Source organism: Schistocerca americana, chromosome 4, assembly GCF_021461395.2.
Source record: "Schistocerca americana isolate TAMUIC-IGC-003095 chromosome 4, iqSchAmer2.1, whole genome shotgun sequence".
NCBI classification, from domain to species: domain Eukaryota; kingdom Metazoa; phylum Arthropoda; class Insecta; order Orthoptera; family Acrididae; genus Schistocerca; species Schistocerca americana.
In genome coordinates this window covers 299,134,138-299,156,265 of record NC_060122.1, presented here as the reverse complement: position 1 = coordinate 299,156,265, position 22,128 = coordinate 299,134,138, and positions in this window count along the sequence as shown.

Genomic DNA, 22,128 nt, shown 5'->3' with positions numbered 1-22,128 from the left:
ACTCTTGCATAACCTTGTGAACACGTCGAGCAGGCGTGGCATAACGTATCACAGGACAGTATTCCTCATCTGAATGATCGACTGGATACCAGAATCGGGGCCTGCATTGCCGCCCGTGGAGGCTACACAACACACTGATGTGGGTTTTCAGCAAGGGTCGATAACTGATACCTCAGAACCGCTTGTGCTGTTGATCTGAAATTGTACTCCATGTGCACTGTTGCATCAATAAATCTTGACTGAATTGAAAACCTGTAGACGGGTGTCCTAATTTTTTCCGGTAGTGCGTTTAATCCTATAACTATCAATAGGATCAGTGACAGCAAGTTCGCGACTAAAACCCAGAAGACCACACATTCATTACCAGTGCAAAAGGAGACGACACACGCGTTCGTCCTGTCTTTCACAAGTGTGAAATTAAATCGAACTCCTCTCCCGGTGCTGAAAATTATGCTCACCGTAAGTATGACTGGACTGTACCGAGTTGTGCGGTTCAGACGTGTTGGCTCCCTTCACGAAGACGGACTTCTCAGCACCTTTGCTGGACTTGAAGATGTGGCTACCTCTACCACGCTGCTACGTCAAATCAATCAGAACACGCTCGCGTTCTACCAGAATGTCGAACCGCACACTTGCGCATTCTACCGCCTAGATGTACCGTACACTTCGCATCCTACGGCACAGTGATTCTCGTGTGGCCCTTATTTACGCTCTCCATATTCCTTCCACCAAAAGGTTCCAGTCGCCAACTGCAAAATTGCAAACCACGGCAGTCCAATCACGAGGATTCCCTCCTACAGAGAACTACGCCAAAAATAGTGCGTCTTTTTCAGCTTCCAATCACAACATGAATCTCTCCCCTACTACCAACAAACGTTCATTTCAGAGGTGTGATCTGACGTCACACATCTTTATGCCAACCTCACTTTCTCCTACCAGTGTTCATAGTCTCGCAGCTGTGTTCGAGAAATTCAGAGAGGACCACTACGAGGCTAGACTTTGTTTTCTGTGGGCGGCGCTTCCTAGAAGCAGCAGGTACTAATCTTCAAAATAAGTGAGGAAATTTTTTCATAATGTGGGGCCACAGTCATAATATATTTCTTTAAAATCAGTACCGGCAATAAACTTTTTTTATTTGCACTGTTACATTTACACGATCATGATTTCGGCTTTAAATTGCCATTATCAAGTGTTTTAATGTTATACAGCGCCTAAGATGGCATACTATTTAAAATACACTATGAAACACATTGTCTAAGGGTCAATATTTCTGGTAAAATCCCACAGCTTTTACCAGAAATATTGAGTCTTAGACAATGTGTCTAATAGTGTATTTTAAATACGACAATATACCATCTTAAGCACTATGTAACAATAAAACATTTGATGATGGCGATTTAAAGCCGAAATCATGATCGTGTAAATGTAACACTGCAAATAAGTAACAGATGTTGCACTGCCAAGAGAACGTGGAGGACCTATAACACAAATTCAGATGAAATTAGGCGACGTGCTATGTTTGTGTCGTGAAAGATAGTAAGTGACTGGATAGGATCACAATGGTTCAGTAACATTGTTAGATCGCTACACTGTAAGCTAATAGCACAGTGTCGTAAGTTCAAAGAAAACCGAATTTTTGCATATAAGCAAAATTCGAATCAATCTAACTACAGTTATATAAGATACGATCAGTAAATTCGAAACCAGAACCTTATCTACAGAATGTTAACAAAACCATAAAGAATTTTAATCCTACATAAAATCAGTGAATCAAAATCGTCAGCCCCCCTGCTCATTGATACTACGCTAATCGAAACAGTAGATGATAGAAAGAATAACGAAGTACTAAACTTTCTTTTCCTAAATTTTGTCCGCGAAGGTTACGGCACAGATACTAGTTTCTAACGTTGCACTGATAAGTATATGACATCATAGAAATTACTGTAGAAGCGAATAACAACCTAGACACTTAACAGCGATTGACTTGGTAGGGTACTCAATAGGTTCCCTGTCGATAATACGGAAGAACGGTCTCTCGTCAACCGACAGACTATCGGCAGATTCTGGAATTCAGGAACTCCCCGGGTGTTCGTAAAAAAGAACAAGTTGTTCCAGTCATTGATGGGAGTAGCAGTGCAGATCCGTCAGTACCATTTCACTGACGTGTATAAGCTGTACGCAAGCGACTATTTTTTGGTCTCATATATGGTAGTTCTGCAGACCGAAAATCCCCTTCGCAGAAATCAACTTAAACACTTTTCAATAAAGGTGTCACATCACATCGCCTGCATTAGTGTAGATATTATATCCCGTGCTATACTAAAAATGTATGAAACGTTACAAAGACCCAAATTTAGTGAAACGATAAATCGTACATCCGACATTGTTTTTTAAAAAGACACTGAGAACGTAGTCTTCTGTAAACTGCATCTACGACTAATCTTCGGTACGGCAATTCTGCATCGCTAAAGATACGTTATTTTTCCTTTGACCTTGTGCCGCTATCTGACAAGGATGTTGATAACTCTGGGGATTCATAAGAAAGTATTTGCTACCCGAAGACACCATCTATCTAACGGGTAGACGGAATGTTTACTCACTGTAATAGCACTTATATCTCAACGCGCATCGCCATCACTTCAAAGAGTCCCACAGGAGCGCAACACGAATACGGCTGCTGCGAGTGGTTTCAAGTTACTGCAGCTAACAGCGGCACGCTTCGGCACAGATATACAGTCTCCGTTCAATGGTATCGATTACGAGCCTTTTCAAAAAGCGCGATTTTCTTACGCTGCCTTGAAGTAACCGTAGTGCTTCTAGGTCCAAATTCATTAATTCTGCGAAGGTAGAATAAAAATAGAAATTATCAGCCGTTGTTCTGTCTGGCGTGATGTCCACACATGGTACTTGGCCACCATCTCCTGTAGTGAGTTTCCGCTACCAGTTCTGCGTAGATATCGTTTCCCCCCTAAAACTGTTCGTCAGTTGGTATTTTATTCTGCCTCCTCTCTTTTTCCCTTAACCATTCTTTCAGTCTGGCAACGGCCTTGCCACAGTGGACACACTGGTTCCCGAGCGATCACCGAAGTTAAGCGCTGTCGGGCGTGGCTGGCACTTGGGTGGGTGACCATCCAGCTGCCATGCGTTGTTGCCATTTTTCGGGGTGCACTTAGCCTCGTGATGCTAATTTAGGAGCTACTCGACTGAATAGTGGCGGCTACGGTCAAAGAAAGCGGTGTGCTGACCACAAGCCCCTCTTATCCGCATACTTATCTGTGGATGACACGGCGGTCGGTTGGTCCCGATGGGCCACTTGTGGCCTGAAGACAGAGTGCATTCTTTCAGTTTCGTGCTGGAATAATCATTTGTGTTTCGAGCTGCGACGTAGAACATTTTTCATTTTTCCTTTCTCTTTCGAGGTGGTGTAAAGTACTATTTCCGACACTTATTTAGACAGCGGACGATAGTTATAAACAGATTTCTACTGTGTGGATTCCAAAAAAAGAATTGCTGAGTGTTGACCATTGCATCCCATTAAAAGCTGCCACTGCGAATGAAATCAGTGAATAATGCCTCCATCTGGGGTAGTTTGCTTGAAGAATGACAGTGGAAGAAATGTTCACCTCCAGTATTTGAAATCTTAGAAAAGAAGTAACAAAGTATATCGACGATCTCTGAAACCTGTGGGTCAAATTCGAAAACCACCTGCCCGCATCTCGTGGTCGTGCGGTAGCGTTCTCGCTTCCCACGCCCGGGTTCCAGGGTTCGATTCCCGGCGGGGTCAGGGATTTTCTCTGCTTCGTGATGGCTGGGTGTAGCGTGATGTCCTTAGGTCAGTTAAGTTTAAGTAGTTCTAAGTTCTAGGGGACTGATGACCATAGATGTTAAGTCTCATAGTGCTCAGAGCCATTTGAACCATTTTTTTGGAAAACCACTCTCTAATTTCTAAGAAAGTGCGGATATAGAATGATTGAAGTGATACCAGTGAATTTCTGATCTTATACTCGACGACCTTCGCAGAAAAAAGCCACTTTTCTTATAATGGCTACTTTCTGTAATACTTGTGTAAATCGCAAAATACCATATTCTGACCTGTATTCTTGCATTTTCCTGTCGATTCTGGATAATCTGAGGTGTACTGCTAGGTTTGGCATGAAAGATTTCTCTAAGCTTCATTTTACTTGAATGACCTCCGATATGGTTTTGATGTCTGTTGTTGTTGTTGTTGTGGTCTTCAGTCCTGAGACTGGTTTGATGCAGCTCTCCATGCTACTCTATCCTGTGCAAGCTTCTTCATCTCCCAGTACCTACTGCAACCTACATCCTTCTGAATCAGCTTAGTGTATTGATCTCTTGGTCTCCCTCTACGATTTTTACCCTCCACGCTGCCCTCCAATGCTAAATTTGTGATCCCTTGTTGCCTCTAAACATCTCCTACCAACCGATCCCTTCTTCTAGTCAAGTTGTGCCACAAACTTCTCTTCTCCCCAATCCTATTCAGTACCTCCTCATTAGTTACGTGATCTACCCATCTTATCTTCAGCATTCTTCTGTAGCACCACATTTCGAAAGCTTCTATTCTCTTCTTGTCCAAACTGGTTATCGTCCATGTTTCACTTCCATACATGGCTACACTCCATACAAATACTTTCAGAAACGACTTCCTGACACTTAAATCTATACTCGATGTTAACAAATTTTTCTTCTTCAGAAACGATTTCCTTGCCATTGCCAGTCTACATTTTATATCCTCTCTACTTCGACCACCATCAGTTATTTTGCTCCCTAAATAGCAAAACTCCTTTACTACTTTAAGTGTGTCATTTCCTAATCTAATCCCTTCAGCATCACCCGATTTAATTTGACTACATTCCATTATCCTCGTTTTGCTTTTGTTGATGTTCATCTTATATCCTCCTGTCAAGACACTGTCCATTCCGTTCAACTGCTCTTCCAAGTCCTTTGCTGTCTCTGATAGAATTACAATGTCATCGGCGAACCTCAAAGTTTTTACTTATTCTCCATGAATTTTAATACCTACTCCGAATTTTTCATTTGTTTCCTTTACTGCTTGCTCAATATACAGATTGAATAACATCGGGGAGAGGCTACAACCCTGTCTCCCTCCTTTCCCAACCACTGCTTCCCTTTCATGCCCCTCGACTCTTATAACTGCCATCTGGTTTCTGTACAAATTGTAAATAGCCTTTCGCTCCCTGTATTTTACCCCTACCACCTTCAGAATTTGAAAGAGAGTATTCCAGTTAACGTTGTCAAAAGCTTTCTCTAAGTCTACAAATGTAGGTTTGCCTTTTCTTAATCTTTCTTCTAAGATAAGTCGTAAGGTTAGTATTGCCTCACGTGTTCCAACATTTCTACGGAATCCAAACTGATCTTCCCCGAGGTCCGCTTCTACCAGTTTTTCCATTCGTCTGTAAAGAATTCGCGTTAGTATTTTGCAGCTGTGACTTATTAAACTGATGGTTCGGTAATTTTCACATCTGTCAACACCTGCTTTCTTTGGGATTGGAATTATTATATTACTCTTGAAGTCTGTGGGTATTTCGCCTGTCTCATACATCTTGCTCACCAGATGGTAGAGTTTTGTCATGACTGGCTCTCCCAAGGCCATCAGTAGTTCTAATGGAATGTTGGCTACTCCCGGGCCTTGTTTCGACTCAGGTCTTTCAGTGCTCTGTCGAACTCTTCACGCAGTATCTTATCTCCCATTTCATCTTCATCTACATCCTCTTCCATTTCCATAATATTGTCCTCAAGTACATCGCCCTTGTATAAACCCTCTATATACTCCTTCCACCTTTCTGCCTTCCCTTCTTTGCTTAGAACTGCCATCTGAGCTCTTGGTATTCATACAAGTGGTCTCTTCTCTCCAAAGGTCTCTTTAATTTTCCTGTAGGCAGTATCTATCTTACCCCTCGTGAGACAAGCCTCTACATCCTTACATTTGTCCTCTAGCCATCCCTGCTTAGCCATTTTGCACTTCCTGTCGATCTCATTTTTGAGACGTTTGTATTCCTTTTTGCCTGCTTCATTTACTGCATTTTTATATTTTCTCCTTTCATCAATTAAATTCAATATTTCTTCTGTTACCCAAGGATTTCTATTAGCCCTCGTCTTTTTACCTACTTGATCCTCTGCTGCCTTCACTACTTCATCCCTCAGAGCTACCCATTCTTCTTCTACTGTATTTCTTTCCCCCATTCCTGTCAATTGTTCCCTTATGCTCTCCCTGAAACTCTGTACAACCTCTGGTTCTTTCAGTTTATCCAGGTCCCATCTCCTTAAATTCCCACCTTTTTGCAGTTTCTTCAGTTTCAATCTGCAGTTCATAACTAATAGATTGTGGTCAGAATCCACATCTGCCCCTGGAGATGTCTTACAATTTAAAACCTGGTTCCTAAATCTCTGTCTTACCATTATATAATCTATCTGACACCTTTTAGTATCTCCAGGATTCTTCCAGGTATACAACCTCCTTTGATGTCTATGGATTAGTAAACTGAGGAGAAAGGAGCAGCCGCGAATGGTTGTGCCACTGCCATGAGTGTTTAACATAATGATAAAATAAATAATCCAAAAGAACAGAATTCATCGTCAGTGTTGGGATCACTCCAAAACACTGCAAACTTGCGGTTATTTACAGGCCTAATGATGGCACTTGAGCCGTGCGTGGCTCGTGTTCCCGCCATCACGTATTTTACACCCTGTTTTTAACGTACTTTCACCTCACTACGTTAAATTACTACTGTCACTGAGTTGCCGCTTTGCTTGACCGTGAGCAGCGTTACCAGCGCGAATCGATATATCCCCTCTCATAGTATCTTTGCTCGACTGCTATTACTTCCGCCGCGTGGGGTTAGCCGAGCGGTCTTAGGCGCTGCAGTCACGGACTGTGAGGCTGGTCCCTGCGGAGGTTCGAGTACTCCCTCGGGCATGGGTGTGTGTGTTTGTCCTTGTGTAAGCTTAGGGACTGATGACCTTAAAGTGCGCGTCATTTACGACGGCGGCCGAGTTTAGGTTCGTTCTGCGCATATGACGTCACAAAACACAGTCAGCCAATGAACAGAGAACGACGTTGCCAGAGCTCGACTGCAGTGCAGAGCGCGGACGAGTGTCGTCAGTTTTAGAAAGGTTCAGTCATAAATAAAGTAATTGAACAAAAGCAATGAATTGATAGCAGACCTTCTTTTATAGAAAGTTTGGAAAAAGCATTCTTTATACCAGTCGCTTCATATTCTACTAATTAATTAAACCAAACAAGCAATAAGCCTTCTAATTCAGGCGATAGCAAGGAAAGGTGTCTGTATCATTCTCACTAACCGCTTCTTCGCAATAAAGAACAGCGGTAATTGTTTATTTCCTATTGTACTTCGGCGAAACATGAGTAATTCATAGTCATACCAACAGTGTTTGTCGATATTTTGCGTGACATTTTAAAGTACTCCGCCAGGAGACCTATTGAGCGATGAGTTGCGGTAGTGTAATGGTTAAAGTGTATGGCTGCTAAGTGAAAGGTTGTGAATTCAAACCTTGTTTGGTGCTTTATATTTTCTTTATTTAAAAACAATACCTTAGTGTCTTACTTCATGAATTTTATTCGTTTGAATGTAATTTTTTGAAATTTGTAGTGGCAACTAAACTCGACCATACGGAAAGTATACGGTGTGGACTTTTACCTCTGCAAACTCTTCAAAATTTCGCGCAATGGTTTACTACATCTAATGCTGCACAATAACTGCGTTGAACACCGAAACAAAATTAAGTCATTTATGGGCCAAATAGTTTTTGTGAAATCGAATGATAAAGTGTGTCAAAGCAGTCGAAACACCATGTGTCTGCACAGACGAGCAGAGCAGTGATGACAAAATCGCGCACAGCGCGGAATGCGGGGAGCACGTCTCTGTGGCAGCGAAACGGTTAATGCGGCCGTGGTGGCTTTACTTCATAAACTGTGCGCTCCCCCCTATACGTAAGTTTGCGAACTATGCTATGGCGCTGCTTCTCTTGGGGCGTACAACTGGCAACGCAGCAATCTCCCGCCTCTGGGCGGGCATGCGCGAACCGCCAAGATAAAAGAACTGAACTATAGCAGTTAAGTCCCATAGATTTCACACACATTTGAACATTTTGCTATTACTTCCCGGTCGTTGTCTGTGGTAGGCAGTTCGGATAGGGAGTTCCGGTCGCGAGTTTGGGTGGTGATTTCGGGTCTGCCAGTGAGTTGGAACGCGTCTGGAGCGCAGTCCGGACCTGCCAGTCGGGGAGTTGCAACGCGGCACTAGTGCAGTCGGGTGGAGCAGCAGTGGGGTCTGCGTCGACATGGCTCGCCCGACCACTGCCGCCACGCATCACTTGAGCCGGCCCACGGTCTTGGTGGATCGTCGGTCGGTCGTCGAACCGGACGAAGCGTTTCGGCTCGCCGATCGTTCATGTGTGTGTGTGTGTGTGTGTGTGTGTGTGTGCGTGCATTGACTCCCGATATTTGTCTTCGTGTGTGCTTGGTTACTGTTGCGTATCGCTCAGGTCTTCGTACAAGTGTTTGTCAGGTTGTGTGTGTAGTTGGTGTTATTTTCACCGACGACTATATTAGATGTTGTCGGCATTTTCAGAGGAGTCGGTCGGTTGGTGCGGACCAGTTGCTTGGGTCAGGGCCCGGCTCTGCACAGTGTCGCAGCCTATGTGGAGCTGTTCGACCGCTACGAGACTTCGTGGTTTACCGACCTAGGACGTGAAAGTTCAGTAGTGGTTTCAACTACCTAAGCCACGTCCTTTCATGTTGTGGTGGTTTGTTTCGGTGGTTTGTTGTTGGGAAGGTTTTTCTGTGAGCAACACCGAGTATTTCTACTACCGGAATTTAGCCGCCATGCGGTGGAATTAACTATTATGGTTGACTACAATTCAGGTGCACCAGCGGAATTTTGTGCCTAGTGGCCGTTAGTGTTTCGGTTACCTGCCCTCGCCACTAACGTAATTACAGGCAGCGTTCTTTCCTCACCTGTTGTCGCTGTCCAACATCGTGTGTAATTTTGACAGCTAATACATACTACATTGTGGATTATCACGTTTGTAACATTTCCGGTTTGAGCTCTCGTGTACTGATTGACGGGAAGCAAGTCGTTGTGTCGGTCGGTCCGTGGCTGTCCCCTGGTTGGGTTCCGACGGATCAAGTATAGATGGGCTCACCACCTGTGGCACCTAAGTGAACGAGGGCAGACCGACCTCCCTGGAGACTTCTGAGTGGCACCAGTGTTTAATTATCTGCTGTCAGCTACTTCAAATTTAAGGCTTAAGGTTATTGTTTTTATTTTCTTACAAATTTTGCAAAATTCATTTTTAAATTTATCATTCAAGCTTAAACATTGTGCCCTTATGCCTTTAAAAGATTATGGTAATATACACTCCTGGAAATGGAAAAAAGAACACATTGACACCGGTGTGTCAGACCCACCATACTTGCTCCGGACACTGCGAGAGGGCTGTACAAGCAATGATCACACGCACGGCACAGCGGACACACCAGGAACCGCGGTGTTGGCCGTCGAATGGCGCTAGCTGCGCAGCATTTGTGCACCGCCGCCGTCAGTGTCAGCCAGTTTGCCGTGGCATACGGAGCTCCATCGCAGCCTTTAACACTGGTAGCATGCCGCGACAGCGTGGACGTGAACCGTATGTGCAGTTGACGGACTTTGAGCGAGGGCGTATAGTGGGCATGCGGGAGGCCGGGTGGACGTACCGCCGAATTGCTCAACACGTGGGGCGTGAGGTCTCCACAGTACATCGATGTTGTCGCCAGTGGTCGGCGGAAGGTGCACGTGCCCGTCGACCTGGGACCGGACCGCAGCGACGCACGGATGCACGCCAAGACCGTAGGATCCTACGCAGTGCCGTAGGGGACCGCACCGCCACTTCCCAGCAAATTAGGGACACTGTTGCTCCTGGGGTATCGGCGAGGACCATTCGCAACCGTCTCCATGAAGCTGGGCTACGGTCCCGCACACCGTTAGGCCGTCTTCCGCTCACGCCCCAACATCGTGCAGCCCGCCTCCAGTGGTGTCGCGACAGGCGTGAATGGAGGGACGAATGGAGACGTGTCGTCTTCAGCGATGAGAGTCGCTTCTGCCTTGGTGCCAATGATGGTCGTATGCGTGTTTGGCGCCGTGCAGGTGAGCGCCACAATCAGGACTGCATACGACCGAGGCACACAGGACCAACACCCGGCATCATGGTGTGGGGAGCGATCTCCTACACTGGCCGTACACCACTGGTGATCGTCGAGGGGACACTGAATAGTGCACGGTACATCTAAACCGTCATCGAACCCATCGTTCTACCATTCCTAGACCGGCAAGGGAACTTGCTGTTCTAACAGGACAATGCACGTCCGCATGTATCCCGTGCCACCCAACGTGCTCTAGAAGGTGTAAGTCAACTACCCTGGCCAGCAAGATCTCCGGATCTGTCCCCCATTGAGCATGTTTGGGACTGGATGAAGCGTCGTCTCAGCGGTCTGCACGTCCAGCACGAACGCTGGTCCAACTGAGGCGCCAGGTGGAAATGGCATGGCAAGCCGTTCCACAGGACTACATCCAGCATCTCTACGATCGTCTCCATGGGAGAATAGCAGCCTGCGTTGCTGCGAAAGGTGGATATACACTGTACTAGTGCCGACATTGTGCATGCTCTGTTGCCTGTGTCTATGTGCCTGTGGTTCTGTCAGTGTGATCATGTGATGTATCTGACCCCAGGAATGTGTCAATAAAGTTTCCCCTTCCTGGGACAATGAATTCACGGTGTTCTTATTTCAATTTCCAGGAGTGTATTTTAAAATTTTGGAACTTAATTGTGACCTTCAGCCATTGGTATTGCACCTTGCATATCTTTGTTATATCTGCTTAGCCTTAAGGCTTTCCACGTAGCCCTGATACGTTTTTTTATTTTATTGATTTGCCTCTTTAATTGAATTTTAATCTGGTTGATTTTTAAGATTTCTTGTTGTTAAACATTCTGGCCTTCCGCCTTTAAAAGTATATGGTACTATATTCAAAAATTTTGAAATTTAATTGTGGCTCTCAGCCATTTGTATTGCACTTTGCTTATGTTTGCTGGTTTTTTAAATTATTTTATTGCCATCTTAATTGGATTTTTATCTTGTTGATTGTTAAGATATCTTGTTTGGAGGTCTTCAGCTGTGAAAGAGTTGCATTCGGTAAAGGTCCGGCTATGTGCCGCTTTGGTAGAAAAGGTTAATAAACTACAATAAATGACAATTAGAAGGAGAAACTGCCCTCAGCCTTTGGCCCTTTCCACAATCCTATTACCTGTTCGGCCCGGTGGGTTCAGCGGACTTATCACTACGGTCACTGTTATCGTCCTTAGAACCAAAAAACATATATTCAAACAGTCATCCTGATCTTTATTCTCACTAGAAACATGTGAATAATCATCCTCAAAAACCTCCAAAAGTATTTCAGATTCACTCACTTCCTCCCGTTTTCTGAACTTGGCCATCCCTAACTGCAGAAGGAACTTCAAGGCAGAAATGGTGACTATCTGACGTGTGAAAATCTAGTCAAAATGCTAAATAAGGATAAAGCTATATTAAGGCAATCGAGTTTAATACAGTGACTGCTGGTGTTAACTCCGAAGTACACGAAGCAGTTACAATGCATGACAGCTGTGGTATCTAAAGAGAGCACCCAGAGAACGCGAGATTTCTCGAGATACATCCGTAATGGATAGCGCGCAGAACGTGAATAAACTCCGTCCGCAGTTTGCTAACCTTAGTCGAGCTGTGATAGGGTCGGTGCAGCAAGTCTGCACGTCTATATCGACCAATAAGGTACAGTCATTCTGTAAAGGTCTGCATGGCAACTTCTGAACATTGTCACACCCTATAGGCGGCTACTGTCTCCGCTCGCACCCGTTACCGCTTCGCTGTTGAATGCTGGCAACAGAGCTGCGAGCTGTCAGGAATATTCTTACGCCGCCTCGGCCATAGAACGCTGCTGGCTGACGCGCCTGGAGTTGCGGAGCTGGGCAGCCCTGCACCGGCCGCAGGGAGGCTCCGCGGCAGTGCTGGTGTTACGCTGTGCTGCTCCTCCGCGGACGAGACAGCTGCTCGTGGCGCGATGACAGCGCCTGTCATTCGCAGTCGGGCTTCTCCTCGGGGCTGTGCCGCCACGCTAACTGCTGCACTTGCCACCGAGCAGTCGCAACTGCCGCAGCTTCTCAAAGTGCAGCAGCAGCAGGGCACCCGGCAATATGACTCGTGTCTCTCGCACATTAACTGTTGTCAGCTAAGGCGACAACGTACACTACTGGCCATTAAAATTGCTACACCACGAAGATGACGTGCTACAGACGTGAAATTTAACCGACAGGAAGAAGGTCCTGTTGTAGAATTTTAGAACATGTTTTTCCCTCGCGTATCATGTCGTTTCTGGAAACCCAGAATCTACTCTGTAGGAATCAACATGGATTCCGGAAACAGCGATCGTGTGAGACCCAACTCGCTTTATTTGTTCATGAGACGCAAAAAATATTTGATATAGACTCCCAGGTAGATGCTATTTTTCTTGACTTCCGGAAGGCGTTCGATACAGTTCCGCACTGTCGCCTGATAAACAAAGTAAGAGCCTACGGAATATCGGACCAGCTGTGTGGCTGGTTGTAGAGTTTTTGGCAAACAGAACACAGCATGTTGTTCTCAATGGAGAGACGTCTACAGACGTTAAACTAACCTCTGGCGTTCCACAGGGGAGTGTTATGGGACCATTGCTTTTCACAATATATATAAATGACCTAGTAGATAGTGTCGGAAGTTCCATGCGGCTTTTCGTGGATGATGATGTAGTATACAGAGAAGTTGCAGCATTAGAAAATTGTAGCGAAATGCAGGAAGATCTGCAGCGGATAGGCACCTGGTGCAGGGAGTGGCAACTGAACCTTAACGTAGACACATGTAATGTATTGCGAACACATAGAAAGAAGGACCCTTTACTGTATGATTATATGATAGCGGAACAATCACTGGTATCAGTTACTTCTGTAAAATATCTGGGAGTATGCGTGCGGAACGATTTGAAGTGGAATGATCATATAAAATTAATTGTTGGTAAGGCGGGTACCAGGTTGAGATTCATTGAGAGAGTCCTTAGAAAATGTAGTCCATCAATAAAGGAGGTGGCTTACTTCGACCTATGCTTGAGTATTGCTCATCAGTGTGGGATCCGTACCAGATCGGGTTAATGGAGGAGATAGAGAAGATCCAAAGAAGAGCGGCGCGTTTCTTCACAGGGTTATTTGGTAAGCGTGATAGCGTTACGGAGATGTTTAGCAAACTCAAGTGGCAGACTCTGAAAGAGAGGCGTTCTGCATCGCGGTGTAGCTTGCTGTCCAGGTTTCGAGAGGGTGCGTTTCTAGATGAGGTATCGAATATACGGCTTCCCCCTACTTATACCTCCCGAGGAGATCACGAATGTAAAATTAGAGAGATTCGAGCGCGCACGGAGGCTTTCCGGCAGTCGTTCTTCCATCGAACCATACGCGACTGGAACAGGAAAGGATGGTAGTGACAGTGGCACGTAAAGCGCCCTCCGCCACGCACCGTTGAGTGGCTTGCGGAGTGTAAATGTAGACGTAGATGTAGATATGCAATTGTTTAGCTTTTCAGAGCATTCACACAAGGTTGGCTCCGGTGGCGACATCTGCAATGTCCTGACATGAGGGAAGTTTCCAACCAATTTCTCATAAACAAATAGCAGTTGACCGGTGTTGCCTGGTGAAACGTTGTTGTGATGCCTCGTGTAAGGAGGAGAAATGCGTACCATCACGCTTCCGACTTTGATAAAGGTCGGATTGTAGCCTATCGCGATTGCGGTTTATCGTATCGCGACATTGCTGCTCGTGTTGGTCGAGATCCAATGACTGTTAGCATAATATGGAATCGGTGGGTTCAGGGTGGTAATACGGAACGCCGTGCTGGATCCCAACGGCATCGTGTCACTAGCAGTCGAGATGACAAGCATCTTATCCGAATAGCTGTAACATATCGTGCAGCCACGTCTCGATCCCTGAGTCAACAGATGGGGACGTTTGCAAGACAACAACCATCTGCACGAACAGTTCGACGACGTTTGCAGCAGCATGGACTATCAGCTCGGAGACCATGGCTGCGGTTACCCCTGACGCTGCATCACAGACAGGAGCACCTGGGTACGAACCTGGGTGACGAATGGCAAAACATTTCTTCGAATGAATCCAGGTTCTGTTTACAGCACCATGATTGTCGCATCCGTGTTTGCCGACATCGCGGTGAACGCACATTGGAAGCGTGTACTCGTCATCGCCATACTGTCATATCACCCAGTGTGATGGTATGGGTTGCCATTGGTTACACGTCTCGGTCACCTCTTTTTCGCATTGACGGCACTTTGAACAATGGACGTTACATTTCAGATGTGTTACGAGCCGTGGCTCTACTCGTCATTCGATCGCTGCGAAACCCTGAATTTCAGCAGGATAATGCACGACCGCATGTTGCAGGTCCTGTACGGGCCTTTCTGGATACAGAAAATGTTCGACTGCTGCCCTGGCCAGCACATTCTCCAGATCTTTTACCAATTGAAAACTTCTCGTCAATGGTCGCCGAGCAACTGGCTCGTCACAATACGCCAGTCACTACTCTTGATGAACTGTGGTATCGTGTTGAAGCTGCATGGGCAGCTGTACCTGTACACGGCAGCCAAGCTCTGTTTGACTCAATGCCCAGGCGTATCAAGGCCGTTATTACGGCCAGAGGTGGTCGTTCTGGGTACTGATTTCTCTGGATCTATGCACCCAAATTGCGTGAAAATGTAATCACATGTCAGTTCAAGTATAATATATTTGTCCAATGAATACCCGTTTATCATCTGCATTTCTTCTTGGTGTAGTAATTTTAATGTCCAGTAGTGTTTTTTGAAAAAGCTATGTCACTAGACAGAATATCACAAATTCACACGTTTTGTACTCTTACTGCTTGGCTATATTTAACTGACAGTGCACCCAGTGATGCAGTGCTTTGTGTATTCATCACACGACTCTGAAACATCGTAGGTAGAGGGTGACAATTACTGAACTGCACTCATGCTCATAAATTGAGGATAATTGCAGAATGTAGGGCCACACAACGTGGTACTACACAGAACTAGCGCTTATAGCATAGGCACATAGGGAACACACACGACACAGATCTGCACGTCCACGGTATTGGTGATAAGTTGAGAAAACCGTCCCGAAACACATTATACAAAACGCCACTTTTTCCTGCGCATGTACCCCGACATCAATATGGGATATGCTCACCATGCACACTTACACAGGCCGCACAACGGGTTGGCATACTTTGGATTAGGTGGTAGAGCAGCTGCTGGGGTACTTGCCCATTCTTGCACCAGTGCCTGTCGGAGCTCTTGAAGTGTCGTGGGGGTTTGAAGACGAGCAGCAATACGTCGAGCGAGAGCATACCTGGTGTACTCGATGGGACTTAGGTCTGGAGAACAGGCAGGCCAATCCATTCGCTTGATATCTTCTGTTTCAAGGTACTTCTCCACGATAGCAGCTCGGTGGGGCCGTGCGTTATCATCCATCAGGAGGAAGGTGGGACCCACTGCATCCCTGAAACGGAGGACATACTGGTGCAAAATGACGTCCCGATACAGCTGACCTGTTATACAGTTCCTCTGTCAAAGACATGCAGGGGTGGACGTGCACCAATCATAATCCCACCCCACACCATCAAACCTCGATCTCCATAGAGGTCTCAAGGACATTAACGAGTTCGTATGTGGTTCCTGGTTCACGCCAGATAAAACACTGCGAGAATCACTGTTCAGACTATAGCTGGATTCGTCCGTGAACATTACCTGGGACCACTGTTCCAATGACCAGTACTGTGTTCTCGACACCAGACTTTACTGGCTCTCCTGTGACCGTCAGTGGAATGCACCTTTCTGGTCTTCAGGGGAATAAACCATGTCTGTTCAGTCGTCTGAAGACTGTGTGTCTGGAGACAACTGTTCCTGTGGCTGCGTTAAGGCCCCCGAGAAAGACTACCTGCAGTACTCCGTGGCCGTCTGCGGGCACTGGTGGTGAGATATCCATCTTCTTGTGGTGATGTACACTGTGGACATCCCGTACTGTAGCGCCTGGACACGTTTCCTGTCTGTTGGAATCGTTCCCATAATCTTGAGATCACACTTTGTGGCATCTACTGTCGACGGAAGGACCCGTGCTACGATCTGCTGTGTCTGACCAGCCTCCAGTCGCGCTGGTATTCTACCCCTCATAACGTCATCAATATGCGTTCTTTGAGCCATTTTCAACACACAATTAGCACGTCTGAAAACGTCTGCACACTTACTCGCTGCACCGTGCTCTGACATGCACCAACGTACCTCTCCCTATGTGGACTGCTGCCAGTGCCACCGTGCGACGACCGCATGGTCATACCCCGAGGTGATTTAAACCCGCATACCCCCACCAGAGCGTTATTTCACCATGTATCAGCATTATCCTTAATTTATGAGCGTGAGTGTATATGAAGTTGTCATAGCTTCTTAACGGTTTGCGTTAGGGCGTTCAAACTGTTCGAATGGCCGAGGGGAATGATGGGAATTAGTATGCGCAGTATGGTTTGGTTTAGCGACGGAGCCCACTTTCATTTGGATGGGTTCGTCAATAAGCATAATTGGCGCATTTGGGGGACTGAGAATCCATATTTCGCAATTGTTAAGTCTCTCCTCCCTCAACGGGTGACTGTGTCGTTTGAAATGTCCAGTCACGGAATAACTGGTGCGATATTGCTTGATGGCAACGGTGACTACCGAACGGTACGTAAAGGTTTTGGAAGATTGTTTCATCCCCATTATCCAAAGTGACTCTGATTTCGACAAAATGTGGTTCATGCAAGACAGAGCTCGACCCCATCGAAGCATGAGAGCGTTTGATATCCTGGATGAGCACTTTATGGACCGCATTCTGGCATAGGCCTCGATTGATCGCCAGATTCTCCGGGTCTGAACACATGTGACTCCTTTTTGTGGGGTTATATCAAAGTCAAGGTGTACAGCAATAACACCAAAACCATTGCTGAGCTGAAAACAGCCATTCAGGTGGTCGTCGACAGCATCGATGTTCCGACTCTTCAGCGGGTCATGCAGAATTTAGCTATTCGTCTGCGACACATCATCGTCTATGACGTCAGGCATATCGAACATCTCATAACCTAAATGGCTCTGAGCACTATGGAACTTAACATCTATGGTCATCAGTTCCCTAGAACTTAGAACTACTTAAACCTAACTAACCTAAGGACAGCACACAACACCCAGTCATCACGAGGCAGAGAAAATCCCTGACCCCGCCGGGAATCGAACCCGGGAACCCGGGTGTGGGAAGCGAGAACGCTACCGCACGACCACGAGCTGCGGACGATAACCTAAATCCGAATATCTGTAGTGAGGCGTACATGTTAAATAAAGTGTTTGCACGCCGTAGTTTGTATCAAATCTGCGTTTTTTTCATATAGCTCAATAATTGTCACCCTGTGTATTCATTAATCGCTGCGCTCGTGGACTGTGATGAAAAAATAATATTTCTACTTTCCGCCACTAGGTGAAAATAAGGCTCTGTAAGCAGTCAGCATATGGTGTGGGCTCAGAAAAAGGGGAGGAAGGATCAAACAGGTGATAACGGTGGCTCTAGAACGTTTTTTAGGATATGGTCACAAATCATTAGTTTGGAGCATTATTTGGAACCTTATTTTAAGTTTAATAAACACAGATACAAATATCAGAGACTTTAGTCATCAATAACATATTCTCCTTCACGGTCCGCCAACAGTCCACCAACGTTGGGGTAACTTTTCGATTCTGCAACTGTAGATATCACCTCGTTTCGAGACGAAGAAGTCGTCGAGCTGGGCCGTAGCGGGGTTGTTGTCGTCTTTCGAATTTCTGGCGCCACTAGCTCGATCTGTCTTGTAATATCCGTCTGGTTTGACGCCACTAAGATCTTTGCTCGAGGTTGTTGGTAACGCTGCTAGGAGGAGGTTGTGAGAGGTCCGCCCGGCGAGTATGGCGAACACTTGCGCAAGCGTCTTGGGCACGGAGTCCTGCGAGTGTCTGCTGGGCATATTTGTACTCCGATTTGAATCCGTGACTGACTTCGAGTGCCATCTTCGTGCGTAGCCTGTCCAGCCAGTTCTGGGACGTGGTACATAGGCGAGAGAGTTGAAGTCAGCTTCGTTGTGCTGAATTCTGGGGCCCCTTTTGGAACCGGCAAGCTTCAGCTTCGATTCGTGAACGTCCGTGAAGTTTTGGATTTTGAGCCTTAACTGTTACTTCCTTATTGACACCTTTAGGTGTGTCCGGTGCTCTCGTTGTAAGCTTTTTTGGCCTTCTTATTTGGTGTAGTCTTATGCTCCTTTCCTACAAGCCTTCTGGTGCATCCCTTGTGAAGAGGGAATGTAAACTCTTGGTTACTTATCTGAAGAAGTTATTCATGAAGGCCTACCTGTTTGCTATTTCATACTTTTATTTAACTGAAGCTGTTATTAAAGATGGCTTGCGTATTTTCTATTTGGTTATTTCATTTAACTGAAGCTGTTATTAAAGAAGGCCTTCCTGTTTTCTATTTAGTAATTACACTTAACTGAATCTTTTATCATTGTAGGCCTGCCTGTTATCTGTTAGATAATCTTACTTTGGTAATCTTACTTAACTGAAGCTGTTGTCATTGGAAGGCCTGCATGTTTTCTATTTGGTAAATTTACTTAACTGAAGCTGTTATTATTGAAGGCTTCCCCGTTCTCTATTTGGTCATTTTACTTAACTGAAGCTGTTATTGTGCTGGCGTAGCACACCAGGCGGCAAAGAGGCAGTATTTAGATCGCCGCTGCGGACTGGAGGGCCCATTCAGTTTCAGTCTATCATCCAGTGAGTCAGCGAGTGGAGTCATCAGTCGCAGCCCAGTGGGTGTCGCAGACGCAGTTAGCTCAATAATTCAAGAACAGTCTTAATCACATTTGTTATTGTTATAACACCGCCAACCGGTTTCAACCCGACGTAGGGGTCATCTTCTGGGCGTTTACACCATTGGTCGACTGCTGGTGGTGTCACTCCTGTCTACATAACGGCAGGAAACTATGTTATAACAATAATAAATGCGATTAAGACTGTTCTTGAATTATTGATTACTCATACTAATAGCTGCTTCTCTCCACAACCATGTTGTCCACAAAGCAGTTAGCTCAGCCTCTAACTTCAGAGTCAATCAGTATCTAGCGGCCAGAATAGTGTACATAGCAGGACTTCGTATTTCAACAGCAGTGATGCTAACGTGGACTACGAGATTTGCCCAGAAAGTAAGTTCTGATCGGCCGCGAAATGGAAACCACTGGGAAAATCCGGTAAAGATTTGCACATATGTGTTGGACAGTCTCTCTAGTATGCTCATCGATCGTGTCGCGTCGCTGTTTTCAGTTTTGAGTGAACAGTGAGCACGTAAAGATGCGTGGGGAATAGCGTCTCCCGCCAAGTATGAGGGCCTGGTTAGAGATTTCGCCTGTGTCATGCAGCCCACATAACACAACTGTCGAGCAGTTCCTTCTTCGTGCCAATTCTCGGCCGCGCACTGCAGGGCCAATGAAGACTCTCCTGCAGCGTTTCCAATGAGAAGTGTTCGATCACCCATAATACAGTCCATAATTGGCTCCCCCTGAGTCTCATCTCTGCCCACAAGAACCGCTTGTTATGAAGACAAAATTTTTTCACAGACAACGACATGCAGACCAGTACAGATAACTGGCCGAAAGCACAGGCGGCTGCTTTCTATAACGAGGATGTTTGAAAGTTGATACACCACTACGACAAAACTCGAAGTTGGAGCGGCGACTATGTAGAGAAGTAGGTGGAAGGTGTACCTAACTGTTGCAAATAAACCGTTGCTGGTTTTCACTGTGGTTTCCATTTAGAGACAGACCGGAACCTACTTTCTGGACAACCCTCGCATTACGGAAGAGCTTGTACCACAACACCTGGACTCTCTTATTTTAAGTAGTTCTCTGTTTAAATTAATAAAGAGCCCCATCAGAACATGCACGAAGTAGTGTTACAGAAAGACGATAGCGGCCACCAAACAACATTCTCTCCTTGTTTCCCATGGTACAAGCCTATAGTGACAACGAGACGACACAAAAATTACGATTGAAGGCCAGTCTATTCCCTTTTAATTAAATTAGGAGCTATTTCATAATCTGGGTTAGCTGACTACCTGTTTTATAGCCCTATTATTGAGATCTGATATCTTACTCAATCTGTGTCGTAATTAACTGAAATTGTGATTTCCGAAGGTCTAACTGTTTCAGAAGCATCAATGTCAACAAGGTAGTAACAGTAAATGACACAAGATGCTAAATGAGCCCTAACCTTTCATCTTACATCCCTTTATCCACAACTCTAGGTTACACGAGCCATATTTAGAACGCATTTTTAATCAGAAAGGAAATTCCTTGTAGTTTGTTCGATGGAGAGCGGAAAAGGAGAAAATATGGAGGCGCAACGTCAGGTGGTGGACCACATGATGACTTCCCAACCCAATTCCTATACACATCAAAAAAAGTTTTGCATCACCTCGTTTCCGAGGGTTCCGGAACCTGTACAGAAAATTGGAATAGAGATAAACATAAACATCATTTCCGACCTTTTTATCGCCCATAAAAACCACACATTGCGTGTTGTACCACGATACAGCGAGAGCTTCAGAGGTGGTGGTCCAGATTGCTGTACACACCGGTACCTCTAACACCCAGTAGCACGTCCTCTTGCATTGATGCATGCCTGTATTCGTTGTGGCATACTGTCCACAAGTTCATCAAGGCACTGTTGGTCCAGATTGTCTCACTCATCAACTGCGATTCGGCATGGATCACTCAGAGTGGTTGGCGGGTCACGTCGTCCGTAAACAGCCCTTTTAAATCTAACCCAGCCATATTTGATAGGGTTCAAATGGTTCAAATGGGTCTGAGCACAATGGGACTTAACTTCTGAGGTCATCAGTCCCCTAGAACTTAGAACTACTTAAACCTAACTAACCTAAGGACACCACACACATCCATGCCCGAGGCAGGATTCGAGCCTGCGACCGTAGCGGTCACGCGGTTCCAGGCTGTAGCGCCTAGAACCGCACGGCCACCCAGTCCGGCATTTGATAGGGTTCATTTCCGGAAACATGCTGGCCACTCTAGTCGAGCGATGTCGTTATCCTGAAGGAAGTCATTCACAAGATGTGCACTGTAGGGGCACGAATTGTCGTCCATGAAGACGAATGCCTCGCCAATATACTGCCCATATGGTTGCACTATCGGTCGTAGGATGGTATTCACGTGTCGTACATCCGTTACGGCGTCTTCCATGACCACCAACAGCGTAAGTCGGCCCCATATAATGCCACCCCAAAACAGTAGCGAACCTCCACCTTGCTGCACTCGCTGGATAGTGAGTCTAAGGCATCAATCTGACCGGGTTGTCTCTCAACTCGTCTCCGACGATTGTGTGGTTGTAGGCACACGCGACACTCATCGGTGAAGAGAACGTGATGCCAATCCTGAGCGATCCATTCGGCATGTTGTTGGGTCCATCTGTATCGCGCTGCATGGTTTCGTGGTTGCATGGATGGACCTCGCCTCGGACGTCGGGAGCGAAGTTGCGCATCATGCAGCCTACTGCACGAAAAGCGTTGTTCAATATAGTGGCGTTGCTGTCAGGCTTCCCCCGAGCCATAATCCATAGGTAGCGGCATCCGCTGCAGTAGTAGCCCTTGGGCTTCCTGAGCGGGGCATGTCATCGACAGTTCCTGCTCTCTGTATCCCCTCCATGTCCGAACAATTTCGCTTTGGTTCACTCGAGACGGCTTGACACTTCCCTTGTTGAGAGCCCTTACTGACACAAAATAACAATGCGGATGCGATGGAACTGCGGTATTGACCGTCTAGGCGTGGTTGAACTACAGACAACACGAGCCGTGTACCTGCTTGTTGGTGGAATGACTGGAACTGGCTGGAACTGC